This window comes from Camellia sinensis, chromosome 2, assembly GCF_055761805.1.
Source record: "Camellia sinensis isolate YWXY chromosome 2, ASM5576180v1, whole genome shotgun sequence".
NCBI classification, from domain to species: Eukaryota; Viridiplantae; Streptophyta; class Magnoliopsida; order Ericales; family Theaceae; genus Camellia; species Camellia sinensis.
This window is the reverse complement of record NC_138962.1, coordinates 39,754,413-39,773,401: the sequence shown is the minus strand read 5'-3', so window position 1 is coordinate 39,773,401 and position 18,989 is coordinate 39,754,413. Positions and strand designations below refer to the sequence as shown.

Here is an 18,989-nt window from a genome sequence, read left to right as displayed (position 1 = left end):
TTGTGATTATGTATCAATTTTAAGCAGAATATAACAATCCCAATCAAACAATCAAAACAAAAAGACACAACGATTTAACGTGGAAAAAAACCACAATTGGACACCTCCAACTGTGATCAAAAAACCACGGGCAACTGCCACAAGACAATCCACTAAGAAGAATTAAAGGAATTACACAGGTATACTCTCAATTACCTAGCGAATCCACAACGCCTAATTGAACCAACCTTTATGTGCCTCTTCCAACCCCATCTTCACCATGGAATTGTCTTTCTGATGAGCCACTCCGGATTCCACCAAAGCTTCAGGCTCGAATTCTTCAGAATCCACAACTGAAGAATAACTCTCTCTTTTGTGTATAACAAACAAACCTTTGATGTACTCTATTTAAATCATGAGTTGAAGACTCAATAAAAACATCAAAGAAAAACAAACAAAATATCCCCAGATATAAACTTTAAGAACCAAAAAGAAGATCTGGAGGACTTCAATCAATCACTTAGTTTTGGGAGAAAACCAAGTATTTATAGAGAACCAAAAGTAATCCTAGATTGGGAAGAAAACAAACTCCTTGAGAAATCCGGATTCTGAGGCTGGCTCGAGCGAAGCTTAGCTGGCTCGAGCGAGGAGTGTATTTTTCATGATTTCTACTAGTGCCTTGGCTCGAGCGACGGATCCTTGGCTCGAGCGAGGAATACACTTTTTCAGGTTTTTGTATGGACGCAATCCTTGGCTCGAGCGCACATTCCTTGGCTCGAGCGAGCAACGACGGACATGCAATTTTGAATGCAATTTTGCATTTTGCTTCGGCCGCGAGCTAACCGGGCAGCTCGACCCCCGTAATAATCAGCGAAGTGGCAATCTTGAAAGCATTAACATCACAAACTTCTCTGCATGGTTCGATTCGGGTTTGGATTCGCATCTAATAAACTCATAACCTCACTGAAATAAAAGTGCGAAAATAAATACATCTGAAAGGAGTTTTGTCAAACGGGGTTGCCAAGAATAAAAACCTAACAGAAATGTTATACTAAACTTTTATTTTCAATTAATTGAATTATGATTAACAAACTAACAAATACAGCAATGGTATAATAGGATAGAAAGCAGATAACAAAAATATAAAAAAAAACACAATGATATTTAATAGTTTTAAATTTACCTATTCATACAAAAATCTAATGTTATGGTACAATCATGAATTCCAAATAAATTTTCACATTTTTTATAAAATAAAATGATAATAAAAATTTGATACTCATTTTTTTTACTTCAATTTTATGGTTTTCATTGAAAAAAAAAAAAAAAAAATTCGATCAAAATCCTTGGCACAGAATGGGTATAGATACTTCGATTGCAACCATCATCACTAATAATTCTTCTCCACCATGTAAACCTTTAAACAAACACATAAATCTCACTAAAACCAAAACCAAACCAACAATAGAGAAAGAGAATCATACATGAAAAAAATAAAATTAAAAAACAAATAAATTTATGGAGTGATAGTGTCACGACCCAAACCCGGCCCTAAAAGTTTGGTCCATGACCGACCTGTACATAGGCATCAAAACAAAATTTCACAATTATTTATTCAAATACGGGGCCTTAAGGAAAAGCAAATACCAACATAAAGACAATGTCCATTGAGCTTGTGCATACATGAAGACTCAGATTAATTTAAGCATTTAAATATACTTTCGATATTTACATAAATAATCACAGAACTTATATAGATCTCACACACAAATACATAAGACTCAATAAAATACATATTCTCCAATACAAAGTTAAAGCCTCGACACAAAGGCGTAACCCGGGTGGCTTCACAGAGAGGTGGACCTCGATACAACTCTAGTGTTGATCCCCGATGGCTCACCTACATATATAAAATAAAAGGGTGAGCTAACGCCCAGTGAGTAATATTAAAGTAAAGAGGTTAATGAATGATATCCTTAACATTAGGAAAACATATTTCATAATTCTGAAACGTATCTTAAATCATTTCAAAAGAAACATTTACTGTATCATAATTCATTCCTTTTCAAATGGAATACATATTTGAAATTATTTCAAAACATTTTACATGGTACGTGGTATGCTCACTTATACAAAAGGTTAGAAGCACATTTCAAAATAGGACATCCATTCATGCATATAAAATAATACTTCGTAACACGAGGCATATAAAATAACACATCGTAACATGAGTCATATAGTGATGTAAAAGCATTTGTATTCATATCATTTGTTCTGAACGACCTAAGGTCCATGTATAACAAAACGGCCTCAGGCCCAATCATGTATCAAAACGACCTTAGGTCCACACATATCATGTCGTATCACTGTATCTGATCAGGGAGTAAATGGAAAATCGACATGTCTCCACCTCTCTTTGGGCCCAATTCATATATGTATGGACCTAAGAGGTGTCTCGTACAGACCCTAGGGGTGACTCACACTGTAGCACTTAGTTCCGTACAACACTTTGTTTCATCCCAAAATGATTAGGTCTTAAAGACCGAACAACTCATATCATGCCATAGCATAAGTGAAATAGATAAACAGAATGGCCTTGAGCCCACCATATCATAATATAACAATTCGCATTTCCCGTTCATAATTTATTTCACATTTCTTGGAAACTTGTGTATTTAAATAAAATGTAACATTTAGAGAATCATGTCATACATAAATCAAGATAGATAATGAAAAACATATCTTTTCTATACTATTACTCATAGTGATGGGCTTCTGATAGCAGTTGGACGATGTCCTCATCTTGACCTACAACCACAATTACATAACACAACATATGAATATAACTGATCCCTTTCTTTTCTCTTTAATCAATTAGTTATGTTGGTTCTAAACTCGTTAGTCCTCAATAGGTCATAACTTGTGTCTAAGAAAATAGGAGGAAACGAAAGGAAAATGGGTTAGAAGAAGAAATGGTATAAAACCGGTACACGGAAAGTGAACAACCTTCACTAATTTGAGCATATCTATTTGTGTACTTAGAATTTTGGTGTGAGACTACCATCATTGGAAACTAGACTTCCGGGATTTGAATTTAGGCTCAAGAATAACTTAAAATGGAGTCCAAAGAGATATGCTTATTCGAAGTTGGGCTGAAAGCGGCGTGCCCCGCACTTGCAGGAAAAGGGGGCCGCACGTGCGGGACAAGGGCTTTTATTTCAAAATCATTTTAGATGCTGGAAGTGGACCGCCGCATGTGCGGGAAGCTCTGCCGCACGTGCGGCTCTGGGCAAAATCTGCTGTCTGAAATCCTTATTGGTTCTAACACTTGTTTTTTTTCCATTTTCTAAGCTTGGTTTCAACTCTAAACACCCAAAAACATGTAAAATGACCCCACAACATGATAAACTAACTGTAACGCCCTCAAAATAAACCCATAATTCATACATTCATGACACAAGAAATTGACAATATATTCAAGAGAATAAAGTGTACATCTATTTATCACAAAAGTATTACATGTTGACAACAAAAGTAAATGCCTTACGGGCTTACAACTTTCCAAGCCAACACTTGGTTACAAAAAGGAGAGTACTAACTCATACACATTAAGCCCTCGGCTTGAATTTACATGTAATACACAAAAAGGTAAACAACAAAAAGGGATCTTCAGCCTCTAAGCCTCTCAAATTATGTCCTTGGAGGTGGCATATCACCTGAACCTGAAAATGATGCCCCATATAGGGTGAGCCAATGCCCAGTAGAGATATACTAAACCAAGTATGAGAAATAACTAAAACAATAACATTTGATATATGGTTGACACTTATAAACCAAGTCACAACACTTTTCAATTCAACATCAAGTACATCAATTTTTCATTTCAGTTTCCTTCACTTATACAGTTTCGATTCATAATTATGGCTCAGAAACTGGCCAAACAATTCAATGAGACTATAACATATTAAAACACTTCCATACTTCACAATTCACATGAGAATATAACTCACATTAAAACACTTCCATATTTCAAGTGATACACAGATTTGCTGTATCAGAGGAGTCCATCCCATATCTCCTCCCAAACAGGTTTGAGAGTCCATCCCCTATCTCCTCTCAAACCATGGAGTACATCCCCTATATCCTCGCAAACAATATACATATGAAATCTATTTAAACATTTATCATATGCAATGATCAATCAATACACACATTTACTGTATTATTCCAACCGTCATATTCAATAACATATTCAACGTGATTAGTTTCAGTTTTCCCTAATCATCATACAATGTCTACAACAATCAAGACTATCCTCCACCGATAGCCCAAAGTAGTTATCTCTAAACAGATAATAAATTTATCAAACAGATAAAATATTAACATTTTCATAGGTGAGTGATTAATTTATCCAACTACACCATTCCATCTTATAATTTCCCAATTTCATGATTTTCAACTCAATTTCATAATTCCATACATTTCGCAAATTAATTTATCACACTAATTAAGACATTATCCATTTTTCTCAAATATTGATCCTGAGACCAAATTTCACCAATTTGACTTATAAACTCATATTCCCAAAGCCTTATATGCACATGGAGCTTTAAAACACAAAACTCCTATTTTATAAATTACAAATCAAACCCTAACTTTCCCAAAATTTCCATAACTCACCACTTAATCAAAATGACTAAAACTTATTTCAAAACCCATAAGATGGAGTAGGGTATCCCTACCTCAAGAGAAGAGACTCAAGGAGATGAAGGTGAAAACTCGAGATGCTCCAAACACCAAGCTCCACACTTCTTACAAAGGGATTAGGGTAAAAACACACTAGAGCTAGATGGATTTGTAGAGAGAAGGTATGTAGAGAGAGAGGGAGCAGCCGGGTCTAGGGTTTGAAGATAAAAGGGATGAAAAAGTGAAGTGTAATCCCGCTGCTGCCAACTGATATAATCGAGGCTTGCTCGATCGAAGGAATGGTTACTCGAGCGACCAGACACAAAGAGACCTCGCTCGAGCCAACAATTCGAAGCTTTAGGTCTACAACCTAGAAGCACGCTCAAGCGAAGAAAAGCTCACTCGAACGAAGAAACCCAAAACATAGACCTCGCTCGCTCGAGCCAAGAAATGTAACCTTCAGGTCAAAAAGAGACGCAGACGCAAGCTCGAACGCCAGACTTCTTGCTCGAGCAACCAGACACAAAACTCAACTCTCGCTCGAGCGAAGGAACCCTGGTTCGAGCGAAGGAACTAAAACACAGGGCTCGCTCGAGCGACAAAAGTCTTGCTCGAGCGAAGACACCAAATTTTGTGCAACAACCATTTGCTCCCAATCACAGCCAACCTGCTACAAACCTACCCAACACAACCTAAAACTCAAATATATAGAATTGAAAGATGGAAACAAGATATATACAACAACCAACACCACGGAACCTAAGTCCGGAATACAACAACCAAAGGAGAGAAAACCGGGATCGCTATAACCTCCCCTTCTTAAAGAATTTCGTCCTCGAAATTAGATACAAGTTTCAAAAACAAGATTTTTCAATTCTCAACAACATTACAATTCCATATTCAACATCTTGACCCATTACTGGTCGTCCCATCTCTTTTCAAGAGGCAAATTACACATATGTTACAACATGCATTATCAACATGCATTTTCTGAAATCCAACAATTTCCAATATACATGGTTCACAATTCCATAACATATTCAATGTTAATGATATATTTGCATTGCTACAGTACATTCAACATATACAATGCCAAAATAAACTTCCAATTTCAAGGCATATTCAATAATATTTCCATAAACCGAAACATGTACAATGTTTTACAACTTAAGACATATTCAATGCTCTTAAAGTTTATCAATACAACAAAAATATTCAACATACGATCATACATCCACAAATAGATCCGGATACTTCTCTCGGTCCTCCAACTCGCGTTCCCAAGTGGCTTCCTCAACCCCATGATGTTTCCACAAAACTTTTACCAAGGGAATGGTCTTGCCTCGCAAGACTTGATCCCATCTATCCAAGACCCTCACCGGTCTCTCCTCATACGAGGCATCTTCATCAACCTCTAAGTCGGTCCAATCCAATACATGCAACGGATCTGGCTCGTACTTCCGAAGCATACTAACATGAAACACGTCATGCACTCCGGACAACTGCGGCAGCAAAACTAAACGGTAGGTAACCTCGCCAATCCTCTTAAGGATCTCAAAAGGGCCAATAAATTGTGGGGACAACTTCCCACTCTTACCAAACCTCATCAATCTCCGCCTAGGTGATATTTTCAAGAAAACATGATCACCCACCCCAAATACCAAAGGCCTCATCCCACGGCCGGCATAACACTTTTGACGACTCTGGGCTGTAACAAGTCTCTTACAGATAAGCTCAACTTTCTCCGTCGTCCCCCGAACCAACTCCATGCCCAACAAAGGTGCATCACCCACCTCGGCCCAACAAACTGGAGACCTACATGATCGACTATACAAGGCCTCAAACAGTGCCATACCAATGCTCAATTGGAAACTGTTGTTGTAGGCAAACTCCACCAAGGGCAAGTGCCTCTCCCATGATCCACTAAAGTCAAGGACACAACCTCGAAGCATATCCTCAAGGATCTGTATAGTACACTCGGACTGCCCGACAGTCTGAGGATGATAAGCCGTGCTAAAGGTCAACCTAGTGCCCAAGGCATTCTGCAAACTCTGCCACAACCTAGCAATAAAACGTGGATCTCTATCTGAAATGATTGACACTAGGACCCCGTGCAACCTCACTATGTCCTGAACATACAAGTCGCCAAGATGATCTACCGAATCTCTCACGCGTATAGGGATAAAGTGTGCCGACTTAGTCAACCGGTCTACAACCACCCAAATAGCATCACTACCCCACTGAGTCCTCGAAAGACGTACAACGAAGTCCATCGTGACATGCTCCTACTTCCACTTGGCAATAGGCAAGGGTTGTAACAAACCCGCTGGCCTCTGATGTTCGGCCTTCACTTGTTGATAAGTAAGGCACTTAGACACAAAAACTGCCACATCTTTCTTCATACCCCGCCACCAAAACTGGCAACCCAAATCACGATACATCTTAGTGCCTCCCGGATGTACTGCAAGGCATGAATGGTGAAACTCTCGGAGTACCTCCTCTCGACAAGACCCCGGTACAAACAGACGGTCTCGGTATCTCACACTCAGGTCGGGATACACAGTGAAACCCTTCTCAACCTTCCCACTGGAGATCTTCTCCCAGAGGGATTCTACCTCAAGATCACTTCTTTGTGCCTCTAACACTCGATTCACAAGTGTAGACTGTGCAACTACTGAAAACAAAGCCGCAGACTTAACAGATTCGCCCAGAAGCAAATCAAACTCGCCAAGTGCACCCAACATCTCCCACTCCCAGATGGCTATACAAGCTACATCACTAATGGATTTCCAGCTAAGGGCATCGGCCACAACATTGGCCTTCCCCAGATGATAATGCAACTCGAAGTCGTAATTCTCAATAAACTCTATCCACCTCCTCTGTCTCAAGTTCAAGTCTTTCTGTGTAAACAGATACTTCAGACTCTTATGATCCGAGAACACCTCGAACCTCTCACCATACAGGTAATGCCTCCAAATCTTCAAGGAAAAAATCACAGATGCTAACTCTTGGTCATGTATAGGGTAATTCCTCTCATGTATTTTCAACTGCCGCGAGCCATAGGCTACCACTTTTCCCTCTTGCATCAACACGCAACCCAGACCCTCTCATGAGGTATCACAATAAACCGCATAGCCCAAACCTCTCTCCGGAATAATCAAAACTGGAGCGGTGGTAAGTCTAACTTTCAGCTCTTGGAACGACTTTTCACAAGTCTCACTCCATACAAATTTGGCCCATTTTCGCGTCAATCTAGTCAATGTAGACGCGCCCGCGTGAGGCCTTCGTGCTACAATTCGGACTCAATTTGTGTCACGGTCCTTAATCTGAACCAAAGAGTCCAAATCCGGCAAATCGTTTTGAGAAAACAGATTTTTAGAAAAAAAAGTGCCAAACATGGATTGCTTTGCCAGATATAGAGTCGCCACTTAAATATTTTTTAAGGGGGAATTTAGGAAACCCTGACTCAGTGCCAAAGGCCACGTGTCCGTCATCACCAAAGTTGCCTCAGCTCGGGAGCTAGGGTACGATTGGGGAAGGTCAGCTATGAGCACCCCTTCTCGCCCGATCCGAAGATCGGCCTCTACTAACCGTGATATCCGTTTTTGAAAACGTTATGTGTTCTTATTCCGGTTATTAGCCTAGAATTACTATGTTATGCGCACAGCAAACAAGTATAGACCAAATCGCCTAGATTGGAACGAAACATTGCATATCCGTTTGTTCGGAAAACAATTTGAAATTTGCTACTCGTAAGTAGGCTAAAAAAAACGAAGTTCAATGAGTTGTTCCAACTCAAACAATCCAACATTCACCCATAGGAATTCAAGTAGTAATATCATGTAAACATATAGCCGCATGGCAAGCATACTGTCATGTTAACATTCACACTCATGCGAGATGCTAAAGCATAAATACTTACATCGTACTCCGTGCCAAAACAAAGAACTCGTTAGCAATCAATGCATGATCCAAGTCCATGTTTAAATGCCTAATGCAACGCATACGGAATGTCACTAGAGTAGGCTCGGCTAATCTATGAATGACATGTGAAAATGCACATGTAACATGTATTCAAGTTAGATTTGAAATACTAATGCTGTTAGCATGATGCGCCGAGCCCGGTGCATGCAATACTGATGAATGATGCACGCATGCATAGCATAAGGTATGCTAAATTAAACATGACCTATTACTAACCATCAAAACAGGTAAATAAAAGGGAGAAAGAAGTGGGGGTTGGAAGATATGCACACACTCACCCACACTTATTACAAATTCGCCCTCGCTCGGAGGGACCGAAAGAATAATACAAATTAACTAACTCGCAAGCTAATTAATTATTACAAATCACCTAATTAATTAACAAATTAACTAAGCTAAGAAAAGCAATAAAAAAGGGGCCTCGGGAAGAGGGTCCAATGCATGCATGCTCGGGTCTTGCTCGGAAGTCCAGTGCCATGCACAAGCCACCTCTGTTTTCCTTGCTCTGCTTCTCTGAAGACTGCCAAAGTCTCAGGATGTGCTCACTGGATGTTGGGGAATGCCACCGGCTGGAGGGAATCATCATCGGCTGTGATTTGGTGTCGATCGGCCAAAAATGAATCCATCGGCCACAGATGGATTGCCGGTCGGCACTCTGTGCAGTCGATCGGCAAAAAGTTCCTGCAGAATCTGTTTGACAGTAGCAGAGGACAGAGCTTTGCATGGCAATACAATTCAAGCAATATATGCACCAACCATATCCCTTATCATGTTTATGACTCAAAGGGACATGGTCCTTGGTTCTCGGACCATCAATCGCGCATTTCAATGCGTGATGGCCCAAGAGACCAAGTTATGCATGTTGATTTCAAATGCAATGCAAACCAACAAACAAAGGCCCAACTCCTATCACTAAATCAAGGAGCAAGGCATGCATGCTACATGGAGTGCAACCTAGGCATGTGAACTAGCATGCAACATGGGCATACAATGCATTTGTGCAAGTATGCAAGCAAACATGCAAGGTAAGCATGCAAACAAGCAAATGATGGACTTAAGCTCGTTTGGACAGCCCTTAAGGAAGCCCAAAACAGTGGCCAAGGTGCTCAAAGATGAAGGACTAATAGGCACACAAACATGCATGCAAATGATCTCCAACACTTCAAGCATTAAAGAGCAATTCTCAAGCATACTCAAGAAGATGCAAACATGGACATATAGCATGCATTAAGCTCTAAAATCATGTTACAAGATGATGCCAAATCAATTTAAACAAGACAAGCAAAACATGCCACAATGGTCCAAGTGCTTAAGACAAGCCAAGGAGGCTTAAACCAAGGTCAAGTCCACCAAACCTCACAAGGCTAAGGGGACTTAAAACAAGTCAAATGCAGACTTAAACAAAGCCAAGGGTGCACTTAGATGGCATCTAAGTGGTCTAAAAGTGCAAGCATACTCCGAGGCCTAAACAAGGGGCATAAGGTAACAACCTTTAAACATATTGAAGAAGGATTAAATGCAAGCATATAAGCATGTCATAAGGACTGAGATAACATGTTAAGCAGTTCCAAACCATTGAAATGATACAAACAAAGCATGCTACATACTTATATACTTAAGGCCAACAAGCCCAAAATGCAAAGGGGGCATGCAATGCAAGCTATGGTCGACCAAAACAGCCAAGGACAGACCTTAAACATGGCAAAATAAACATGAAAGCTTCACAAAGCTAGGCCTAAAGCATGCTTGAACAAGGGTTAAAACCTAGATGCATGTTAAGGCAACAAAATGGCATTACAAGGCATGTATGCTAAGCAAGCATGGTATACCAAAACCAACATACAACAATGCTATATTATGACATAATAAGCATAAAAAATAGCCAAGGCATGGTCAACATGAGCCTAAGCTAGGTGCTCCCTCAAGAGGCAAAAAGTGCCCTTTTCAAGGACAACAAGGAGATGGGGTGGCCCTCTCCTTCTTGGGACCTCAAGGCACCATCCTCACCTCTGAAATCCCTCAAGATTTCAGTGGGGAGGAGGCCCAAACACCAAGGTCTTGGAGCTCACCCAAAATGGCACAAAATGGAGCCTTACAAGGCTTAAGAGGGGTCAAACAACCCCAAAGCTTAAAACACTCTTAACAAACTATTTAGAGGCCTTAAAAACAGAACTTTTACGTATTATATGCAAAGCCAAAAAACAGTTTCAAGATAGGTAAAATTAGTGTGCAAAAATGGGGGATAAAAGGGAAAAGTGATTACCCTTGTAGACCTTCTTCAACAATGGAGCTCCAGCAGCTTCTTGAGGTTGAAATCAACTTCAAAACTCTAAAAACAACCCTCAAGGACCTCAGCTCCAAGGAAAGGTATGGTAGTGTGTGTTTGTGTGCAAATCTAAGGCTTAAACACACACAATACAAGAGAAGGAGAGATATAGATAAAGGAGAGATATAGATATAGGATAGATATAAAACCCTAAACCTAGAACCAGAGCTTCTCTAATAATGTTTTCTAACCCTAATGCCAAGAGAGGAAGCCTCTTCTTATAGGCAACTCCCTCTTGTAAGGCTTCCAAAACAAGCCATCCAAGAGGGAAATCCCTCCATACACGTGTATGGAGGGGAACAGAGTGGGTGCCAACTATCACAGCTGGCACAAAATATCTACTAAAAGTAGATGAACAGTGATCGGCCATCCAAAATTACCACTTTGACAAAATAAATGGCCGATCGGCAACAAAGAATGCTGACCGGCAATATATATTGCCGATGGCATAAAATCACTGGCCGGTGGCCTCGAGCCATGGCCGGTGATGTGTGGAGATGCCTCACAAGGCATTCCCTGCCCCTCCAAGGCAAAACACAAGTGTTTGGTGCAAAACACAAGTGTTTGGTGCAAAACCAGACACAAAACAGTCGAGTCGAGAGATCCTCAGGCAAGGCACGCAACCGAGACCTCCGGGAACTCAAGACGAACACAAACATGGATGATCACCGAGTGTTCGAGCGGTGACGTCCAAGTCTTGAGGACGGTCAAAAATGGGGTGTCTACAGTCAATGGTGAAGCTAGCCTGGAGAAATCGTTTACATATCGACGGTAATACCCAGCTAATCCCAGAAAACTGCAGATCTCAAAAACACTCTTAGGCTGTGTCCAATCCTGCACTGCCTCTATCTTGGATGTATCAACAGACACCCCTTCCCCGGAGATTACATGGCCTAAGAATTTCACCTCTCTTAGCCAGAACTCACACTTTCCAAACTTGGCATACAGCTTATGGACTCTAAGCAACTCAAGCACCACTCTCAAGTGTTCCTCGTGCTCTTCCTTAGAAGGTGAATAAATCAGAATGTCGTCCACGAAAATGACTACAAAACGATCTAAGAATTCCCAGAATATCCGGTTCATCAAATCCATAAACACTGCTGGTGCATTGGTGAGCCCAAAAGGCATCACCAGAAACTCGTAGTGGCCATACCGCGTACGGAATGTCGTCTTCGGAACATCTTCCTCCTTGACCCTCAACTGATGGTAACCCGATCTCAAGTCTATCATAGAGAAACAAAGGGACCCTTTCAACTGGTCAAACAAATCATCTATACGGGGCATAGGGTACTTGTTCTTAACCGTAGCCCGATTCAATTTTCGGTAATCAATGCAAAGTCTCAAAGCCCCATCTTTCTTCTTAGCAAAGAGGGCTGGTGCTCCCCACGATGAAGTACTAGGGCAAACGAAGCCCTTATCTAGCAACTCTTGGAGTTGAATTTTCAACTCACTCAACTCGATTGGGGCAAAACGATACGGTGCCATAGAAATCGGTGCCGTGCCGGGCACTAAATCAATAGAAAATTCCACCTCTCGATGGGGTGGCAAACTAACAAGTTCCTCAGGAAAGATGTTTGAGTACTCACAAACCACTCTGGGTAACTCAATCTGGATCTCGTCACACTTACTACTCATAAAGCTGGCAAGAAGACCACTAAGCTTACTCCGCCCTCGTGGATCATATACCGGTGGCAAAACACTACCAACCCGATCCCCCAAGAAGTGAAAACAATCCCCACTCAAGGTACATACAGTGACCCTCTGGCGGTAGCAATCAATAACAGGCTGGTATGACGATAGCCAGTCCATACCCAAAATCACATCAAAACCCGACATAGCCATAACTACAAAAGAAAATGGAAGCTGGCGGTCGGCGACCTCAATATCACAACCTCTACACCCCTGCTTCAAAATCAACTCACCCCCAACAGGTAATACAACACAAATAGGAGATGCTAACTGCGCCAACTGCAATCCCAAAACAGATGCAAATGCAGCAAATATAAAGGAATGGGATGCACCCATATCAATCAACACATTAGCAACCGTGTTGCAAAGCAAAAAGATATCTCTCACAACAGATGGAGCCGGTACAAGATCATGTACGGTAACAGCATACACACGCCGTGAAGGTCTCTGATCTACCTACTCACCTCTCGGAGCATAAGTCTGCTGTACAGACTGAGACGATGAGGCTCCCTGATTGGCCCTCGAGGCCTGAACTGACTGAGCTGGCTGATGGCTCTGAGTCTGCCTCAAACCAGATGCACCAGATGTGCCATTCAACTGTGGGCAAAACCTCTTCAAGTGCCCTGCCTGACCACACTGGTAACAAGAAATCGGCTGACCTCTGCCCTGACTCTGGCTCTGAGGATGAGCCGAAGATGAAGCTGCTCTCTGCCCTCCTCCCCTCTGCGGGCAAGCTGGAGACTTGTGGCCCAGCTGACCACATTTGTAACAAGTAACGTCTCCCTGACTGCCTCTCCCAGAACCTGAACTCAGCACTGCAAAGGTAGATCTCATAAAAGCACCCTGTGATTGCTGAGGGTTAGAACCGCTCTGCCTCCTGCCATCCCCCTGGCCATCCTGACTCCTCTTGGAGCCCCTCAACCTCTCCACCTCCTCGTGCATAATAATTTCCATATGGGCCGCTGCATCCACAAGGCGTCTATACTCTCGAGTCATGGACCCAGCAACCCTAACCTTGAGTCCGTGCCTCAACTTCCTTTCGAACTCCAGACAACGGCGTTCCTCAGACGCCACTAGCTCAGGTGCAAACCTAGACAAACTGGTAAATGAGGCCTCAAACTCGCCCACTGATGAACTCAGCTGCCTGAGCTGATAGAACTGATCTCTCAACTTCTCCCTGATAGCGGGAGACAAAAACTTCTCCTGGAAGGCGTCAACGAAAGCCTCCCAAGTCCCGCCAATACGACCCCACACAAACTTCCACCACTAGCTCGCGTCTCCCTTTAGCTGGAAAGACGCCAAGGTCACCTTCAAAGTCCTGTCTTCGATGCCAAGCATCTCAAACGTCTTCGTCATCTGCTCAAGCCACTCATCAGCCTTAAGTTGCTTTTTCGGATCCCCCAGAAACTCATCCGGATTGGACCGGAAAAACTCCATCTTCAGAAAGGAAGGCCCTGCGTCAGTAACATGGGCCTGGACTTGATTCTCAGCTCTGAGAATGTCCATGGATTCCCTCAATGCTCCTGACATCTCGCGGGCTAAGGCGCCCATGGCCTGCTGACCTACTGGCTCGACTACATTGGCCTGACCAACACCCTCCTGTTGTGCCGGAATCTCGTCCGGTATAGGCATCTCCTGCCTCCTAGGCCTACCTCACCTACCACCACGTCATCGTCCTGACATCCTAATAAAGGTAACGAAGATCATTAGCACATTCATAAATGTGCAAAAGCTACAACACTCGCGTCTTAATGCATTGGACAACAGTAATTCATTCCACGTAAGCACATAATCACATAAGCACTTACGAATTTATTTCCGGATAATGATAGTCCCGAGGCATTGCTAGAGTTCCAGTTAGAAACAACATTGATCAGGTGCTTTTCCAACAGAACTCCCAGAAACCCAAGGATCTAATCAACATCCTAGAAACTAAATCCCATACCCATATAGTCACATAAACATGTTATCAAATAGACATATAACATCATGCATAAGTCTCTAACAAGCGAGACAAACCCATTGTGGTACTAACCACTTCCCACGTACCCAAAGTATTCGAACCCGGTACGCTATGATACCAAGTTCTAATGCCCTCAAAATAAACCCATAATTCATACATTCATGACACAAGAAATTGACAATATATTCAAGAGAATAAAGTGTACATCTATTTATCAGAGTATTTATCACAAAAGTATTACATGTTGACAACAAAAGTAAATGCCCTACGGGCCTACAACTTTCCAAGCCAATACTTGGTTACAAAAAGGAGAGTACTAACTCATACACATTAAGCCCTCGGCTTGAATTTACATGTAATACACAAAAAGGTAAACAACAAAAAGGGATCTTCAGCCTCTAAGCCTCCCAAATTATGTCCTTGGAGGTGGCATATCACCTGAACCTGAAAATGATGCCCCATATAGGATGAGCCAATGCCCAGTAGAGATATACTAAACCAAGTATGAAAAATAACTAAAACAATAGCATTTGATATATGGTTGACACTTATAAATCAACTCACAACACTTTTCAATTCAACATCAAGTACATCCATTTTTCATTTCAGTTTCCTTCACTTATACAGTTTCGATTCATAATTATGGCTCAGAACCTGGCCAAACAATTCAATGAGACTATAACACATATTAAAACACTTCCATACTTCACAATTCACATGAGAATATAACTCGCATTAAAACACTTCCATATTTCAGGTGATACACAGATTTGCTGTATCAGAGGAGTCCATCCCATATCTCCTCCCAAACAGGTTTGAGAGTCCATCCCCTATCTCCTATCAAACCATGGAGTACATCCCCTATCTCCTCCCAAACAATATACATATGCAATGTATTTAAACACTTATCATATACAATGATCAATCAATACACACATTTACTGTATTATTCCACCCGTCATATTCAATGACATATTCAACGTGATTAGTTTCAGTTTTCCCTGATCATCATACAATGTCTACAATAATCAAGACTATCCTCCACTGATAGCCCAAAGTAGTTATTTCTAAACAGATAATAAATTTATCAAACAGATAAAATACCAACATTTTCATAGGTGAGTGATTAATTTATCCAACTACACCATTCCATCTTATAATTTTCCAATTTCATGATTTTCAACTCAATTTCATAATTCCATACTGTTCCCAAATTAATTATGCAAATTAATTTATCACACTAATTAGGACATTATCCATTTTTCTCAAATATTGATCCCAAGACCAAATTTCACCAATTTGACTTACAAACTCATATTCCCAAAGCCTTGTATGCACATGGAGCTTTAAAACACAAAACTCCTATTTTATAAATTACAAATCAAACCCTAACTTTTCCAAAATTTCCATAACTCACCACTTAATCAAAATGACTAAAACTTATGTCCAAATCCATAAATGGAATAGGGTATCCCTACCTCAAGAGAAGAGACTCAAGGAGATGAAGGTGAAAACTCGAGATGCTCCAAACACAAACTTTTTCGGATTGAAACGAAGCCCACACCAAGCTCCACACTTCTTACAAAGGGATTTGGGTAGAAACACACTAGAGCTAGATGGATTTGTAGAGAGAATGTATGTAGAGAGAGAGAGAGCAGCCGGATCTAGGGTTTGAAGATAAAAGAGATGAAAAAGTGAAGTGTAATCCCGCTGCTGCCAACTGATATATTCGAGCCTCGCTCGATCGAAGGAATGGTAGCTCGAGCGACCAGACACAAAGAGACCTTGCTCAAGAGCAGAAAGCCTCGCTCGAGCCAACAATTCGAAGCTTTAGGGCTACAACCTAGAAGCACGCTCGAGTGAAGAAAATCTCACTTGAGCGAAGAAACCCAAAACATAGACCTCGCTCGCTTGAGCGAAGGAAAGCTCGCTCGAGCCAGGAAATGCAACCTTCAGGTCAAAAAGAGACGCAGACGCAAGCTCAAGCGCCAGACTTCTCGCTCGAGCCACCAGACACAAAACTCAACTCTCGCTCGAGCGAAGGAACCCTGGTTCGAGCGAAAGAACTAAAACACAAGGCTCGCTCGAGCGACAAAAGTGTCGCTTGAGCGAAAACACCAAAATATGGACAGCAACCATTTGCTCCTAATCACGGCCAACCTGTTACAAACCTGCCCAACACAACCTAAAACTCGAATATATAGAATTGAAGGATGGAAACAAGATATATACAACAACCAACACCATGGAACCTAAGTCTGGAATACAACAACCAAAGGCGAGAAAACCGGGATCGCTATACTAACATCATTCAAGTATAATTTCACCTCAAACAAATCAATCTTTGCTTCAAGTTCATGACCAATGTTTCATTTTTCATAATCTTGAAAGTTTCCAAAACATAATCCACAAATACACTTGATCCTTGCATAAATCTTGTTCTATGGACAATCTAGAATTCATTTCATATGTTATTCACAAGATTGTGCTCCAATCATAAACAAAATCAAAGGACCCAAGTCCTAAGTTCTTAAATTTAGCTCAATTAAATACATAACACAAAACCCTAACCCAAATGGGTTTCAAATCTTCTAATCTCATTATGATTTCATGAAATTGATGAATTAATCATAAGGATTCAAGATAGATTTCCATACCTTAGTTCAATCTTTGCTTTGCATTAACTCTCTTCAATTTCCCAAGCTTTCATGGTTAATCTTCTTCCTTTCTCTTAAATCTCTTCAATTTGTGTTTAAATCCCATGAATGATGAGCTCTCTCTCTCTCTCTTAGAGAAGCTTTCTCTTTCCTTTGCCCTCTCTCTCTCTCTCTCTCTCTCTCTCGGTTCTCTCCCTCTCTCTCAAATATTTTGGACTCCAAGTGATGAGCTCAATTGATATCATATATATATATATACATTATATACATAAGCTTATCACAATTAGAGGGAGCCAAACGCATTCTTACTAATCGTATGAAATCAAATTTCAATTAAACTTCCCAGATGACTCTAAAAATTATACTGATCATAACTATGTACTCCGTTCTGGTTTCTGAAGCCTCTGAGGTCTTTAATTTGCAGTGCAAAGTTAACCATCGAAACATACCTTAATGAATTAGACAAAATAAATTTCCAATTAACTTTTCCAAATAGCTCTAAAAATTCCCATTAGCATATCCATGTATTCAATTTTGATTTCTAAACCTATAAAAGTTGGCAATTTCAGTTTCAAGGTCGCAACTCAACAGAAAATTCCTCAATTCAAGCAGGTATAAATAAATTAAAGCACATTAACCCATAATTAAATAGAGATAGTTTTTTATATGCATTTTAGGGTCGTTACAGATAGGATATTACCCCCAACAACTTAGACCTTGCCCCGCCTAATTTGTCAGCTCCTCTGCTAGTGCCCGCGAAGTCTAGGAGTTGAGATAACTAATCAAATTATTCTTTAAACAAGACTTAAAAATTGATTAATTTGTCTCATTAAGTGATTTGAAGTTTTGATAGATATACATAAAAAAATAGATAATTATATTATTAAATCATAATTCAAATTTAGATATTGCCATATCTTTTTGAGATCCATATCTAAATTATTATCTTCTTTATTTTTGTGTGGTTTCTATATGTTTTTTTTTTCAATTTATTTACGATAGAGTTGTGGGTTTCTATTTTTTTAATTTAATTTATTTATGGTTTTTATTTGTTTTTAATTATTATTATGTGGGTAAGTTATGATGTGAGTTAGATATGTGGTAGACATGTGAGTTTTATTGATTTAAAGTATGATGGTGTGAAATATTTTCAAATTAGATTGTGTAGATAGACTTTAAAGATTTTTAAAATTTAAAATTGGATATTGAGACGGAAAAGAAAAATTTTAACTGAATAAATAAAATCATATTTATTAATTTTACCTGTTTGTATATTTGATTTTTAATTTTTTTTTGTTATGTTATAATATAATATATAAGTAGGTAGATATCAACAACTCTCATGAAAAATATTATCTAATTTTTTTGGGGTGAGATGAGGAGGACAAGTTTTAATATTTTCTTTTGGAAATCGATAAGAGAGATTAGGATGGAGAAATTTTGAAATATTTTTGTTACTTTTTCATTTGAAATCCATAAATTAAGGGATAATTATTATTTCCAAAATAATTAAATAGGTATGGGCGAAGTTGAAAATGATGTGTTTGAGAGAAGTCAAAAAGACTTAAGAGAAGTCAATAAGTGCTGAGGTTTTTTTTTTTTTTTTAAATTAGGAAATTAAGATTGAGATATTGGAACTCTCACAAAACTTGTGAGTTAAAAACTTCATTTTTCTTATATAATATATAGATAGACAGATAGATAG

The 18,989-nt window shown here is 40.0% G+C and overlaps 1 long non-coding RNA gene across 1 annotated transcript; it reads right to left on the bottom strand.

Moving 5' to 3' along the window:
• Positions 1-1,670: 1,670 nt before the first annotated feature.
• LOC114256257 (uncharacterized) lies at positions 1,671-17,491 on the bottom strand. The gene is made up of 2 exons (XR_003627126.2): positions 17,285-17,491; positions 1,671-1,879 (listed from the first exon to the last, which is right to left on the bottom strand). It is a non-coding gene; the product is annotated as an uncharacterized LOC114256257 (long non-coding RNA).
• Between the last annotated feature and the right edge of the window lie 1,498 nt (positions 17,492-18,989).